We start from the raw sequence: 15,986 nt of genomic DNA, 5'->3' as shown, positions 1-15,986 counted from the left end.
TGTTTTAAGACTCCAGAGTATATTGAAAAGTATATGAGACACTTAGGCGGTCATTACAACATTGGCGGTAAAAGCCGCTTAGCGACGTGCAGAAGACCGCCAACACACCGCTGCAGCCGTGGAATTCCGTCACAGCTATTATGACCCACATCTCGAAATCCGACAAAATCCTGACACCCACACAAGTCCACCACACCAAAGGTCAGTGATAAACTGGCGAAAACAAAACCTCCACCGTCATGCCAACAGAAATACGCCCACACTATCACTACCCACGAATCCACGCGGCAGTCTTTAAACGGCGGTATTTCATTGGCAGTGCACACCGCTGCACTCAAAATACACACACTTCTACAAAACACCGCCACATTGGACAATTCCAAATACACACACCTGATACACATACACACATCACACCCACACACCCAATATAATATAAAACACACACCCACATCACTCACAAACCCCTACTACCAAAAATTCTGAAAGAAGGCCAGAGAGAGACACCACCATCCACAAACTAGCAGCCACAGGCACTCAACACCATCACCCACACAACTTCCAGGCACAAAACACCACACACCACTACATATCACCACACTTATCACCACACTCACCACCCCACACATCACCCACACCACCCCATGGCACGGCAAAGATACCCCAGGTTCTCGGAGGAGGAGCTCAGGGTCATGGTGGAGGAAATCGTCCGGGTAGAGCCACAGCTATTCGGATCACAGGTGCAGCACACCTCCATAGCTAGGAAGATGGAGCTATGGCGAAGAATAGTAGACAGGGTCAACGCAGTGGGACAGCACCCAAGAAATCGGGACGACATCAGGAAGAGGGGGAATGACCTACGGGGGAAGGTGCGTTTCGTGGTCTCAAGACACCACCTGGCGGTACAGCAGACTGGCGGCGGACCCCCACCTCCTCCCCCACAACTAACAACATGGGAGGAGCAGGTCTTGGCGATTCTGCATCCTGAGGGCCTCGCAGGAGTCGGTGGCGGAATGGACTCTGGTAAGTCAAACCTTTAACTATCATATCCCCCACCCTACCTGCATGCTATCACAGACCCCCACCCTCGCCCCCTCCCCTATCACTCCAACTCCTCACATATGTACTAATAACACAAACCACACATCCCAACACCAAGCCCTGCATGACACAACAAAGCATGGACACCCATCACTAAAGCATGCCCATTGCACATACCCATAACACCCCCCTCAACCATCATCACACAAGCCCCCACACAGGAATGCTAGCACTGGGGTACATGGTCACCCACCCATTGCACACCATGACACACACAGATGCAATAATCATGCTTTTACACCACTGCAGGACCACTACCCAACGTCACCAGACAGGAGGGTCCAGACATCTCCACCCCACCCACAGAAGAGGCCCACATTGATGACACAGCTCTGTCCAACTGGATCCAGATGACCAGCCCGGTCCATCGTGGGCCTCGGGACAGTTGGTTCCCCTCACACAGGCACAGACCACCACAGACCTTCCACCCTCTGGTAACACCAGCACAGCACCCACCCAGCGGGCCCATACCTCCGTCCCCAGGACACGTCAATCAGCTGTGTGTCCACCACTACAGGGAACCCAGGATAACCCACCACCCCATCAACAACAGGGGCCTGGGGGCAGTGGCAGTGGGCACACGGTCCAGGGGATGGAGGTCCAGGAACACAGGGGAACTTGGAGGGCTGCTATGCGACAGGGGGCGGACAGGCCAAGGGAACCCACTCTCCACGAGGCCCTCTCCTCCATCATGGGAGCCTACCACCACTCCCAGGAGATGATGGCAACAGTCCTGGCCAAGTTTCAGGAGACCCAGCGCATGCAGGAGGAAAAGTATTTGGGGTTCAGGGATGAACTCAGAACCATCAGCTCCGCCCGGGCACCATCGTAGGGGTGCTGAAGAAAATACTTAACACCAGGAGGGACACTGTGGCACTCGAAGGGGTCCCTGCCACTAGCTTGGACGATGAACTGCCCACCACCTTCGCCGGCGCTAGTGGACCGGAGGCACCGCCACAGGACCACCACACCACCCCTCACCCCCTGCAGACGGAGAACCACCCCGCAAGCGGTCCCTGAGATCCAGGAACAAGACAGAGCAGGATGCCAAGACCCCCGCCAAGAAATGAGACCACCCTGATTGTCAAACCACTGTCCCACTTTGTAACCCTGTCTATATTGGAACTGCCCCAGCTCCACCTCCTATGCCCATATGGGCAATGCACTTGTGAGACTAATAGACTGGACTATGCCATGGACATTCCTCCACCATCCTCCCTCACCATTTTACAACCCCCTCCAATATTGAGCACTTCAATAAACACCCTTGAAGCACAAAACAATCTGGAGTCAGTCTGCGATTTTGAAATTGTGTATTAGCAATGACAGTGACAAAATGCTTGTTCAAATGTAATGTCAAGATACCTATGTCACACATCTCAAGTCCATGAGGAATCTAAGCAGATGACACACGTTGGAAACCACACCTGTGAAACCGTAAGGGAAAATGAAAACTCAGTGACCATACACTGGTTGAAATCGACAGACAGGATAGAGGTAGAAGTGTTAAAGTGCATGTAGTAGGCAGGAATGTTTTCTCACCTGCGTGTCACTGGAAATATTGCTGGATGACTGAGTCCCTGTTGTCAATGTCTTCTTCCTCTGCTTCCTCCTCATCACTGTCCACAGGCTCCACAGCTGCCACAACACCGCCATCTGGACCATCCTCCTGCAGGAAAGGCACCTGTCGTCGCAAAGCCAAGTTGTGAAGCACACAGCAGGCCACGATGATCTGGCACACCTTCTTTGGTGAGTAGAACAGGGAACCACCTGTCATATGGAGGTACCTGAACCCAGCCTTCAGGAGGCCGAAGGTGCGTTCGATTACCCTCCTACTCCGCCCATGGGCCTCATTGTAGTGTTCCGCTGCCCTGGTCCTAGGATTCCTCACTGGGGTCAGTAGCCATGACAGGTTGGGGTAACCAGAGACCCCTAATAGCCACACACGGTGCCTCTGGAGTTGACCCATCACATAAGGGATGCTGCTATTCCGCAGGATGTAGGCGTCATGCACAGAGCCAGGGAACATAGCATTTACCTGGGAGATGTACTGGTCTGCCAAACATACCATCTGTTCATTCATGGAATGATAACTCTTCCGGTTCCTGTACACCTGTTCACTCCTGGGGGGGGGGACCAAAGCTCATGGGTCCCATCAATGGCACCTATGATGTTGGGGATATGTCCCATGGCATAGAAGTCACCTATCACTGTAGGCAAGTCCTCCACCTGAGGGAAAACGATATAGCTCCACATGTGTTTCAGAAGGGCAGACAACACTCTGGACAACACGTTGGAAAACATAGGCTGGGAAATCCCTGATGCCATGGCCACTGTTGTTTGAAATGACCCACTTGCAAGGAAATGGAGCACTGATAGCACCTGCACTTGAGGAGGGATTCCTGTGGGATGGCGGATTGCTGACATCAGGTCAGGCTCCAACTGGGTACACAGTTCCTGGATTGTGGCACAGTCAAACCTGTAGGTGATGATCAAACTTCTTTCCTCCATTGTTGACAGGTCCACCAGCGGTCGGTACACCGGAGGATGCCGCCATCTCCTCACATGTCCCAGCGGACGGTGCCTATGAAGGACAACAGCGACCACAGAGTCAAACAACTCAGAGGTGTGTACCCACAGTCTACACAGAACACCATTCATACACAAAATGTGGCCTGTATTTGTGTTATGAGACAAGGCCTAGGTATGTGTGATGCAGTTGGTAATTAGGCCATGTGGGCCCCTGAAATGGCGGCTGCCTGACCTCTAAACTGGGACAATGGGATGTGAGGTAACTGCGCTGGCGTTGTACACCGTCGCGGTAGGCGGTCAAAGACCGCGGCGCAATGCTGCATTGGTTAACATTGCACCCTATGGGTCCCAGGAGCCAATGACGATGTACGCCGGCGGTGATGGTACGCACCACCGCGGACGTGACCTCCATTTTCTATCTGTTGAATCACTCGATACCTGATCTTCGACAGGAGAGGACCTACACTGCAAGTCCTGCTGTGACCCCGGTCTGGAAGAGACAATGGCTCGTGCGTCTGGGGAAAGGGCCCCTGCCTTCACTGCAGAGGAGTTGGAGAAGCTCGTCGACGGGGTCCTCCCCCAGTACACGCTACTCTACGGTCCTCCAGACCAACAGGTAAGTACACAGGGAGCATGTTGTATGGGCTATGCCTGTGTGGAGAGGGCTGGTTGTAACAAGGAAGGGGGCAGAGTTCTGCGTGCATTAAGGACTGTGAATGCATGTGCCACATAGCAAGGGTAGGGATGTGGGTCACTCACTTTGACGGTGCAGTTGGTACTGACTTCTCTTTATCCTCTGTTTATGTCATGTAGGTCAGCGCCCACCAGAAGAAGGATATTTGGCGTGCCATCGCCAAGGACATCCAGACCCTGGGGGTCCACCACAGACCGAGCACCCACTGCCGTAAAAGATGGGAGGACATTCGCCGCTGGAGCAAGAAGACGGCAGAGGCTCAGCTGGGGATGGCCTCCCAACGCGGGAGGGGTGCACGTCGAACCATGACCCCCTGATGTTCAGGATCCTGGCGGTGGCCTACCCTGAGTTGGATGGGCGCTTGAGGGCATCACAGCAGACACAAGGGGGTGGGTACACTATCATTTAGCTGACTTTGCGCGCAGTGAAGGTGTCTGGGTGGGGGAGAAGGGCTGTGGGTTTCCCTAGGGCAGGGCGAGTTCTGTAGGCAAGGCCCCTCCGTAAGGCAGGCCATGTGGCACCCCACGCCACCTCTGTAGAGGGCCAAGTACAGGTATTTATGCCCCTGTGTCATCTATGTGTGCAGATGTCGTCAATAGCCTTGTAGGCCATTTCCCAGGAATTACATCTGTAGAGCCCAACAGCGCGACATAGTGCAGGGGGCCTTGTCTGTATTATCAGCCAACGGTAGCGGTAAGCCATGCACTCAACCTGTCTTTCTTCTGTAATCCCCCCCGTTTTTGTGGTCTCCCTGTTCTTGTGTGCATTAGCATCATCAGGGGGCGGTACAGTGGCACCGGAGCACGAGGGAGCTGCATCAATACATCAATGGGCATGGTGCACTTATCCGGCTGAGGTGCCCTCCCTTTCCTTCCCCCTGAGGTGCCTGTTGTATTTCTATCTCATGCCCCTGCAGTGTTCTCTCCGTTTGGATCGGGTATCTTGTGTGGGCCTCGCCCATGCATTTTGGGCCCAGTGGTCCACGGACTATGAATGGTGCAATACCTGCACTACTAATCATGGTGTATATTTTGTTTATTGTGTATAGATATATGTATATATTTGCTTACTGTATTTTGATATATTACAATGGTTCCACTCATTTCCTTTTGTCTTTGCATTGTTCCGGAGGGGTTGGGGGGGTGTTACTGTAATGTATAGATAAGCATTGGTGTGAGGGTTGGGGTGGGGGTTGGGGTTGTTGAGTGTGTGTGTCCCTGTGTTTTTGCCTCCCTCCTCCCCTATGTCGTAGGTGCAGTACTCACTGTGGTCTTCGCCGCCGGCATTGATGATCCTCGTAGAGGAGCAGGAAGACTAGCACTGGCAGAATATGAACTTCCGGCTCCAGGGTGCCCTCCTTCCTCGTGGAGTGTGTAGAGGTGAGCGTTTTCCCTTTGAAATGGCTGTTTCCACCGTGTTTTTATCTGCGGTGAATTTGCTTGCGAATGAGTGAAACTGAGAAAGAAGGAGTAGCTGCAAGAGCGAAATGCCGTCAGTGAAAAATCCATAAAGTTTCTGAAGCAATTGTGTTACATTTTCCTGCAGTAAACCAGCAGATTTGGTTTTTATATTTTGGGTTTACTGCTCACAATTTTTGCATTATTTTTGTGTGAATCAGAGTTTGGGAGGACAAGCCGCAAGATGTGTGAGTGTGACATCATTGGAGTCGCACTGGGATAGGTCGATTAGTGAGAAGGGTCGCGCACGGATTGGCAGCCATCCATGAGACGCAATTGGTTGAGAATGTGGGTGAAGAGAATTTTGGGATTAAAATGTCACTTCCTGATTTGATTTAGAATAACAAAAAGGTGACAATTTTCAAACCTTTAAAGAGTGCTTTAGGGGGAGACACGTAGATTACAGCGAGTATAGGCGAGGTTAAACCGCCAGAGGGTACACCAGAATACATTGTAATGGAAGAGAAGGGTGTTGCGCCATGTCTTTGGCTAAATTAATGTTGCAAGGTGACGGAGAAAGATGGGAACGTAGCATTTCCTACAAATGGAATGTTCAATTTGAGGGTTTTAGAGCATTTAAAGATGGTGCTATATGAATTGAAGCCCCTTCCGAGACCAGCACAATTTGAGACGTTAACGATGTGGGAGCTAGTAGCCAGACAGCAACGGCAACAGAAATTCAAGAGGAGAATGAGAAAGGCAGAAAAGTCTTTAATAGAGGCTAGGTGGTACAGTGCTCAGAGAGTTTGGAGAAAGGAGATTTTGCACGGAATTAAATTGTTTCCGGTGCTTACGCAGGACAATGAGAAGGAAGCAAGGAAGACTAACGAAAGCCAGTCAGAAAATAGGGAGGCTAGAAAGACTTCAACCGTGGAGGAAGAATCAGATGATGATGAGTTCATTTTACAGTTATTGAGAAATTGTCCACCTCCATATGCAGCACATGAGAGTGATCCAAGCACCACTGCTGGTCCTTCAGCTCCAACACAGACTAATGGGACAGTGAGTCTGGTGCAGGTCTGACACAGAATACAATGCAGGGTAGTTTTAACGCACGTACTACTCCAGTGGTGCAAAATCAGGTGCAAACACCACAGGTTCAGAGAATTTACTCTGATGTACCCGTTATGGAAATGGCTACAAACTTAACGGTGCCTACAGAACAGGTTTTCCCTAGACTGATGTTGGTTCAGACAGAACCAACTACACTTTTACTGCCCCAAATACAGCAACAAGTCATGCAGAGATTCACTCCAGTAACAGGGACACAGTCAGATATGTCTTCAATGATGAATCAGACCATGGGAGTTACTCTCCCACAGAACTTAAGTACCAGACCAACCCCAGATGCCATATCTTTACCTATTACTTTTAGTCCAGCCATACCCTTATTTGCACAGAAAACCCTAGTGTATGTGAACAGGGTGTCGTGTCACAGAACACAATGGGCGGAGGACATAACGAAAATACTACAGTAATTTCTCCAGTGGGATGGACTTTTGACGAATCGAGATCATTGTTGGTCCTCAGACCATTTGGAGCACTTCCAGATACTACAATGGGGTCAAACATGCCAGAGCTTAAAATTGCTGACACCGTAGAACCCGAAAACAGTTGCACAGCAGATGACACCTGTCCAAGCCAGTGACATCTTGTTGCAAGGTTTGACTCAGCAGTTGACTGAATGGTTCGACAAACTGAATACACCTCAGAGTGCTCCTGAGGGAGAGGAGTGTTTAAACTATGCTAGGCTAGGCATGGAAGTGGGTGAGCTCATTGAGGGAACTATGGGTGTGACAGGTTAGAATCTTACACAGAGGCAGAGTTGAGAAGATTACAAAGGAAGTGAGCAATGTGCATCAGACGCTAGCAGCCTTGGCAGAGAAGTACGACATAGAAATAGAGAAAACGAAGCCCTTGAAAAGGAATTACAATTAGATTTCAAGACTAAAGATTTTGAACATATGAGATCTGCTGTAATGAACGCACACCTTAGGGAATTACTTCAAAGTGCCAAATAGGAAGGCAGACGGGTAAAGAAAAGAGACAAAAGAAAAAGGGATTCTTTGGAACTGACTGAAAATGCACAGCAAGGTCAAGATCCAGTGAATTTTACCAATTAGAGAGATTCCAGGATGGAATTTTGTTCATGTCTTTTGGAGCAGAAGTGATATTCTGTCATTCACAAATGATTAACCAAAATTGAGGGAGAAGCCAGTGGAGTGGGACCTGCAGGCAGATAGGTTTGTACAACTTGCAAAATACCTGTGGGAGGCCTTGAACACCTTATTAGGGGTAGTGGTTCCAGCTGATCTATGGATAGAGTGTAAGAGGAATATAGATTGGCCAACAAGACAACCAGAGAGAGATAAAACTACAGGTGCACCATCTCCCGAAGTAATGAAATATTACTATAAGGTGATTGAATTTTTTAAAACGAGAATTTTGCCCAAGAACATTGATCGGCAGAGAATTGACAGGACAGCTCAGGAAGCAAAGGAGTCAATACACGCATTCTATGAGAGATTGTTACAGGCGTTCAAGCATTACAGTGGTACAGAAACAATTCTTTCAAATGACATGATTCATTTTGTGTTCAGATTTGTGGAAGGATTGAGACCTGAAATTAGACAATTATGAGACATTTGATTTGCTGGCAAGCAAAGCTGATTGATGAGGTGTTGCAATATGCAAAATACTGTAGTGATGAGATTGAGTTGAACCAGAGAAAGCTGAAAGAAAAGGCGATGGTGATGCAGATTAAAGCTGCTCAGACAGGCATGCAAGGACATTTTCCACCGTAGCTACCAGAACAGAAGCAAGGAAACATGATGTTTCAGCCCCAGATGAGAGGTAGAGGTCACGGAGGTAATGTGAATCATGGTCCAGACGTGGGTATTGCAGCGGCTCTGAATGATGTGCAGGGAATGAAGAAATTGTTGCCTTGTCATGTTTGCAGAGCCGTTGGACATTGAAAATGGGAGTGTCTGATGATGGTGCAGGAAAGTGTTGTTCAGCAAAGTAATGACATCAATTCATGCCAGAGCATGAGAGGACCGAGAATGAGAGGTCCTAATCCAAATTTCCAAAATAATTTGAATCAAGTGCAGAACTTCCAACCCATGCAGCAGGTGCAAATGCTGCGTGTACAAATGACACAGTTGCAGCCAATGCAGCAGCAGGTTCCCATGGTACCTAGACAGCAAATTCAAATACCTCAAGCCCCAATGGAACAGTGGCAAATGATGCTTTCTCAACAGGTCACAGGTCAGAAGGTTAACTAAAGTAATAACACAGTGCACCAATTCCCGTTACACAGTGAGAATGGAATAAACGATGATTGGGAGAGCGAGAGTTCAGATGAGGAGCCATGTGCTCTTGCAATCTCATTAGAAGTGGATCAGAGAGGACCCCATGTGAAGGTCAAAGTCATGGGTCACAGAGTTTCATACTTGGTTGACGCAGGTGCTACAAGCTCTACAGTGAGGAGTGCAGAAGAATCAAACTTGCCCCTTTCAGGTAAAACAGTTCAGATTGTAGGAGTAGCAAATCAGTACTTGACCAACCCAATTACAGATCCAGTTCATGTTAAATTTGGCAACTGTCAGGGATTGCACATATTTGTAGTCTGTGATTCAAGTCCAGTATCCCTACTGGGAAAAGACTTGTTGTGTAAAACGAAATAAATGCTCGATTTCTTGTTCAAATTATGGAATTGAAATTCAGACGAATAGTGATGAGGAGGATGACCAAGCCATAGAGGAAGACTGTGAGACTGCAAATGAGGAATATCCTCTGATTGAGTTTTTCCCAGTGTTCACAGTGAAAGAGCTTCATCCTGATTTACAGAGAATGGTTAAGGAGAAGGTGTGGGATCTGACAGGAAAAGAGATAGGTCTGATAAAGGGAGTTGAGCCAGTTAAAGTTACTGTAAAGCTGAATGCTGTTTTTCCTCAAATTCCACAGTACCACATGCTGGAAGATGTTCTAATGAAGGTCACCCAAATAATTGCAGGCTTTGTAATACAAGGGGTGCTAAGGAAGTTTTGAGCAGCCCATATAATTAACCGATAATGGGTTTGCAAAAGCCCTGAGGGAAAGTTCAAATTGTCCTGGATTTGAGAAAAAGAAATTACTCTGTGGTCAAATGTCCTGTGGTGCCAGATCCAGTTGTGATAATGTTTCAGATTCCCTGTGATGCTGAATGGTTCACTGTCATTGATTTGGCGCAAGCCTTCTTTTCTGTGCATCTTCATGAGGACAGCCAATTTCTCTTTTGTGTCAAATGTTTGGACCGTGTTTACTGCTGGTGCTGCAGAATTCCTCAAGGGTTTTCAGAGTCACCTTCCATAATCAATCATAGCTTGAAAAAGAATTTGGAGTCGTTGGAACCCCCTTTCCAATCGACCTTGGTACAGTACATTGATGACTAGCTGACTGAGTCCAAAACAAGGGACGTGTGCAAGTATGACCCGATTTCTTTGCTGAACCATTTGGGAAAGAATGGTCATAAAGTGTCCCCACTTAAATTGCAATACTATCAGAAAGAAGTGAAATACTTGGGTCATCAGATAGAAATGGGATCAAGAAAGATATCCAGAGAAAGGGTTACAACTGTATTGCAGATGAATCCTCTGACTACACAAAGAGATGTCAGGATGTTTCTAGGGATGGTAGGCTACTGCCGCCAATGGATTCCCAAATTTTAAGTCATTTCAAGACCATTGCAGAAACTGACTCACAAAGAAGTCACCGATCCCATAGTATTAGACCAGGCTGGAATGAAAGTGTTCACTGAATTGAGAGAGTCTATGCAAGGCTCCAGCTTTAGGTATGTCTGACTACACGAAACCTTTCACATTGTTTTGTCATGAGCGTGATGCATGTTCTTTGTCTGTCATGACGCAGCTCAATGGAGGTGTAAACTGCCCAGTAGAATATTTTTCAGCTACTTTCGACCCAGTTGCAGCAGCCTTACCAGGTTGTTTGAGCACAGTTGCAGCGGTTGGTCAGAGACTTACACAGTGTGAGGGCATTGTGATGGGAAAACCTTTGACTATAATGGTCCCTTACTCTAGTGAGATCCTACCTACAAGGATGAAAACCCAATATTTGACTAGAGCAAGAGTGACTAGATATGAAATGAGTATTATATGGTCACCAAATGTGTCATTGAAACGATGTACATTGTTGAACCCAGCAACCTTACTTCCTAATGAAAATGTTGAAATTGAGAAATTGGAAGACATTGAGCATGATTGTCTTGAAGTAACTGACTTGTGCACAAAACCGAGACCTGACATTAGAGATACTCGATTGGAAGAGAATGACCAAATTATCTTTGTTGATGGTTCTTGTCTAAGAGACAATACAGGGACACTGAGAGCATGATATGCCATGTGCATAATGGCTGGTATTTTGGAAGCTACTTGGCTTCGAGGAGTGTATCCTGCCCAAATAGTGGAACTGGTGGCCCTTACTAGAGCATGTTATGTTTCTGCTCAACTGAAAGTTACAATCTATATGGATAGCCAGGATGGATTTGGAATAGTCCATGATTTTGTACAGTTGTGGTCTCTGGGAGGTTTCATGACCTCTTCTGGTTCACCAGTGAGAAATGGTGAGAGAATTAGAGAAATTGTGCATGCTATTCAAATGCCTTAAAAGATTACTGTGGTGAATTGCAGTGCACCTCTGAAGTTGCAGGGTTTCATGTCATTGGGAAATAGATATGTGGATCAAGTTGCAAGGTTTTGCACATTGAACTGTATATCTTTCAAGGATAAGTGGGAACTGTTACATGAAGAAGATTAAATATGTTCAAATTTGCATTGAGTAATTGACACCTTGGAAAAATTGCAAATGCTCCAAAATAATGTTGACAGGGAGGAGAAACGATCATAGAGTAGAATGAAATGTGTACAACAACAAGATGAATTGTGGGTTTCAGAAGAGAGTTATTTGGTTTTACCAAATAGTCCGTTGTCTCAAACGGCTAGGTATTATCATGGTCAAGCACATGTTGGGAGGGATGCCATGATGTGGTTGTTCAAACATGATTGGTTCAACCCAAGGTTTAGACTGGTTGCTGAAGCAATTTGCCATTGTTGAATCATTTGTCAGCAAATGATCGCGGGGAAAGGGACAGTGGTTAATCTGAGCCACACTGGAAGAGAAGGCGGTCCATTCAGTAGAATGCAGATGGATTTTATTGAGATGCCTGTGTGTGGAGGGTTGAGCTATTTGTTGGTGATTGTTTGTATTTTTAGTCACTGGATTGAAGCTTACCCTAAACGGAGAAATGACAGTCTGAGAGTAGCGAAACTACTGCTTAGGGAACTGATACCATTCTTTGGGTTTCCGATCTCTTTAGAATCAGATAGGGGAATTTACTTCAACAATTAAGTAATGAAATTACTGTGTGCAGCATTGAACATTGAGAAGAAGTTGCATTGTAGTTACCGCCCTGAAGCATCAGGACTAGTGGAGCAAATAATGGTACCTTGAAGTCTAGGATTGCAAAGATGTGTGCATCCACAAACTGAAATAGCCCCATCCACTGCCTTTAGTTCTGGTGACAAATACACTGGAGAGGAAAACAGAATTGTCACCGGATGAGATCCTTATGGGCGAGCCAGGAGGTTGCCAGCGTTGCCTTCAAATGTACTTGTCAACATTACAGATAATATGCTGTTGGACTACTGCAAAGGTCTGGCTGATGTGGTTTGCTCTTTCTCTCAGCAGGGGGAAGCCACCACACTGCCACCGATCCATGACCAGGGGCACAAGCTGAGAGCCATTGACTGGGTTGTGGTCCAGAACACATGAGGAAAATGTGTATGGAGCCTCGTTGGAGAGGACCTTTCCAGGTAGTTCTGACAACTATCACAGCTGTGAAGTGTGCTGGAGTTCTAAACTGGATCCATGCCAGCCAAACAAAGAAAGTGGCATGTCCTCTGGACAATGAAAATTATTTTGTGGGAGTATCAACAACGATAGGACAAGTCTCAGGGCTGGAAGGAGAACAAAGGGGAACTGAGACCGGACCTGAGCCCGTGGAGGATGGTTCAGTCACTCCTGTGAGAGACGAAAAAGAAGACCTCCAGGAGGGTGACAGAGAGCCTATCTCAAGTGAGGCAGCAGGAGAGCCTAGTCAGAGGAGGGCTTTGCTGGAAGCAGATGATTTTGAGAGACATGCAAAACAATTGCCAGGCCCCGAGGGGGAAGAATTTGAGGTGGATCAAAGGCAGTTAGATCGGATTCCTCCTGAACCAGTTGCAGGTCCATCAAGGGAAAACACCACAGAGCAAGGAGAAGTTACAAGTTCAACTCTGAAAAGAACATTGACTAAGGGTCCACTCAAAGGAGATAAGTGGCTGGAGTCACAAGAAAAGAGAAAGGAAGCAGTTGTTGAAACAACAATTGAAGAAGAAGTGGATACAACAAGGAGAGAAGGTCCTAGTGAGAGGAGAATTGAATGGTGATCGAAAGTTGAAAAGAAAGAGAATAGCAAGTTGAAGATACCCAGGTCCTGATTGGGCATATGCAACTACAAGTGAATGGCAGCAAGAATTTCTGTCTTTTTGTTTTGATAAAGACATTACAGGTCAATATCTTGGCACTTGAAGGAAGGAAGGTGGTGAACTGAACTGTTGAAACAATGTGAGAACATTTTTGAGAAAGAGACTGTTGAAAGTAACTGGAAAAGACTTTGAAACCTGATTTTGACAAGCTGCTTACCGATTTTGAAAAGGAATCCTGGAAGTGAGACTGAAAGTTGGAAATAATTGCTGAAAGAAGAGTTTTGTTTTTGATTTTTGCTGCAGCTTTCTGATTCTTTACAGAGCATGAGTAACATTACCCAGCAAAAATTGTAGGCATAATAGGCGCTGTAAATTTATGAGTATTGGTTTGGTGATTGTTTGTGGGATATTGTTTGTGGTACTGGTTGTGAGAATGTCTGTTCTTGATAAGAGCAAAAACAACCATACTTCTGCTTTTGAAATGACTACTGTACTAACCGCAATACAGAAGTTTAGGTTAGATGAGAAGTACTTGCATGAGGGTACTAATGCCTGAGGGGAACTTTCCTCTAATGTCTTCTATTGCTTATTGAGTGAGTATGTTGAGACAATGGATGCAAGGAATTGTTATGTGTGTACGCAGCTTCCTTCATCAGTTGAAGAAGGAATTACTTACCATAGTCTGCCACTAATGTATGGGATAAGTTGTAGTCTGTTACTAACAAGATTCTATAACCAGGAGTACATTCAGTATTTCTATTCCAATTATGATATGGTGTTTTCATTTGTCCCTATAATTAGGTATTTGAGTAGAATAGCTAAGGATAATAACAAAGTATGAGTTAGGGGTTTCTTTGAACCTACATTGACCTTTGACACAGCTTATGCACAATGCAATACCCTGACATGTTTGCTTTCACCTTTAGAAAACAGCTTCTTGGATAACGCAGATGACAGAAGAAAAGCATTGAAGGAGAATTTAGAAAAAGGCTTAGAGAAAAGGACTGACAAGAATGATTATGCTTATAGTGTAATTAGAACACAGGGGAAATTAGCTCTAGATGCGCAACAAGTAGGGAAACTTTGGCCCATATTTATACTTTTTGAACCAAAACTGCGCTAACGCAGTTTTGCGTCAAAAAAATTAGCGCCGGCTAACGCCATTCTGAAGCACCATGCAGGCGCCGTATTTATTGAATGAAGTTAGCCGGCGTTAGCCGCCGGCGCCGTCTGGTGTGCGTTAAAAAAAATTACGTACACCAGGCAGCGCCGGCGTAGGGGGATATGGGGCTTGGGCGTCAAAAAATGGGGCAAGTCAGGTTGAGGCAATTTTTTCGCCTCAACCCGATTTGCGCCATTTTTTTTTCACTCCCAACCCCCATAGAAATGACTCCTGTCTTAGCAAAAACAGGAGTCATGCCCCCTTGCCCAATGGCCATGCCCAGGGGACTTCTGTCCCCTGGGCATGGTCATTGGCCATAGTGGCATGTAGGGGGGCACAAATCAGGCCACCCTATGCCACAAAAAAAAAAAAACAACACTTACCTGAACTTACCTTAATGTCCCTGGGATGGGTCCCTCCAGCCTTGGGTGTCCTCCTGGGGTGGGCAAGGGTGACAGGGGGCATGGGAGGGCACCTCTGGTCTCCTTCAGAGCCCACAGGTCCCTTAACGCCTGCCTTTTGCAGGCGCTAAAAAACGGCGCAAAAGCGGCCGTACGTCATTTTTTTTGACCCGCCCACACCCGGGCGTGAATTTTGCCCGGGAGTATAAATCCGACGCACATGCCTCGGAGTCGATTTTTTAGACGGGAACGCCTAACTTGCATATAATTAACGCAAAGTAGGTGTCCACGCTAAAAAATGACGCTAACTCCATGGACTTTGGCGCTAGACGCGTCTAACGCCAAAGTATAAATATGGAGTTCGTTTTGCGTCGGAATTGCGTAAAAAAAAACGACTCAATTCCGGCGCAAACGGAGTATAAATATGCCCCTTTGTATATATAGGCCTAAATCACGTACTGACACTTTATTTGTAGGAACGAGTGAATGTAGACATGTGTTTTTGTTTCAGATTAAATGGACATTTATGATGAATGGACAGGACCCAGCAATTCCTGGGATATATTACATCTGGGGTCCAAATGCTTATTACCATCTTCCAAGAGGATGGTATGGAACATGTTACTTGGGAATAGTTTTCCAAAGATTTTTCAAATGGACGACTTAAAGTTTCCAAAAGTGACTGAATTACATCATATAAGACAGAGGATAGAGACTCCTTCTGGTATAGTGAGAGATATATTTGGAGCAATGATTCCTTCAGTGGGAGTTGTTCTGAATTTGATAAAGATTCCAAAGTTGTCTAATATTGTGGATAACATGCTGACAAATTTTTCAGGAGCCATACTCCTGATAGGTAATGAATTAGCTGCTGAAACAGCTATGACTCTTTAAAATCGCCTTGCTTTAGACATTCTTTTAGTGAAGGATGACGGAGTTTGTAGAATGCTTAATTCTAGGCATTGTTGTTTGCTCATTCCTGATAACAGCAAAGAAATTAGAGGCTTATGGTTACATGTAGGTATGTTTTGCGACTCGAAAATTGGTCGCAGCGCTATTAGTTATCGCACAAAAAGTGAAATGGTATGTGCCAATGCCATTTCGGAGTCCCAAATA

Source organism: Pleurodeles waltl, chromosome 10, assembly GCF_031143425.1.
Source record: "Pleurodeles waltl isolate 20211129_DDA chromosome 10, aPleWal1.hap1.20221129, whole genome shotgun sequence".
NCBI classification, from domain to species: Eukaryota; Metazoa; Chordata; class Amphibia; order Caudata; family Salamandridae; genus Pleurodeles; species Pleurodeles waltl.
This window is presented reverse-complemented; position numbering follows the sequence as displayed.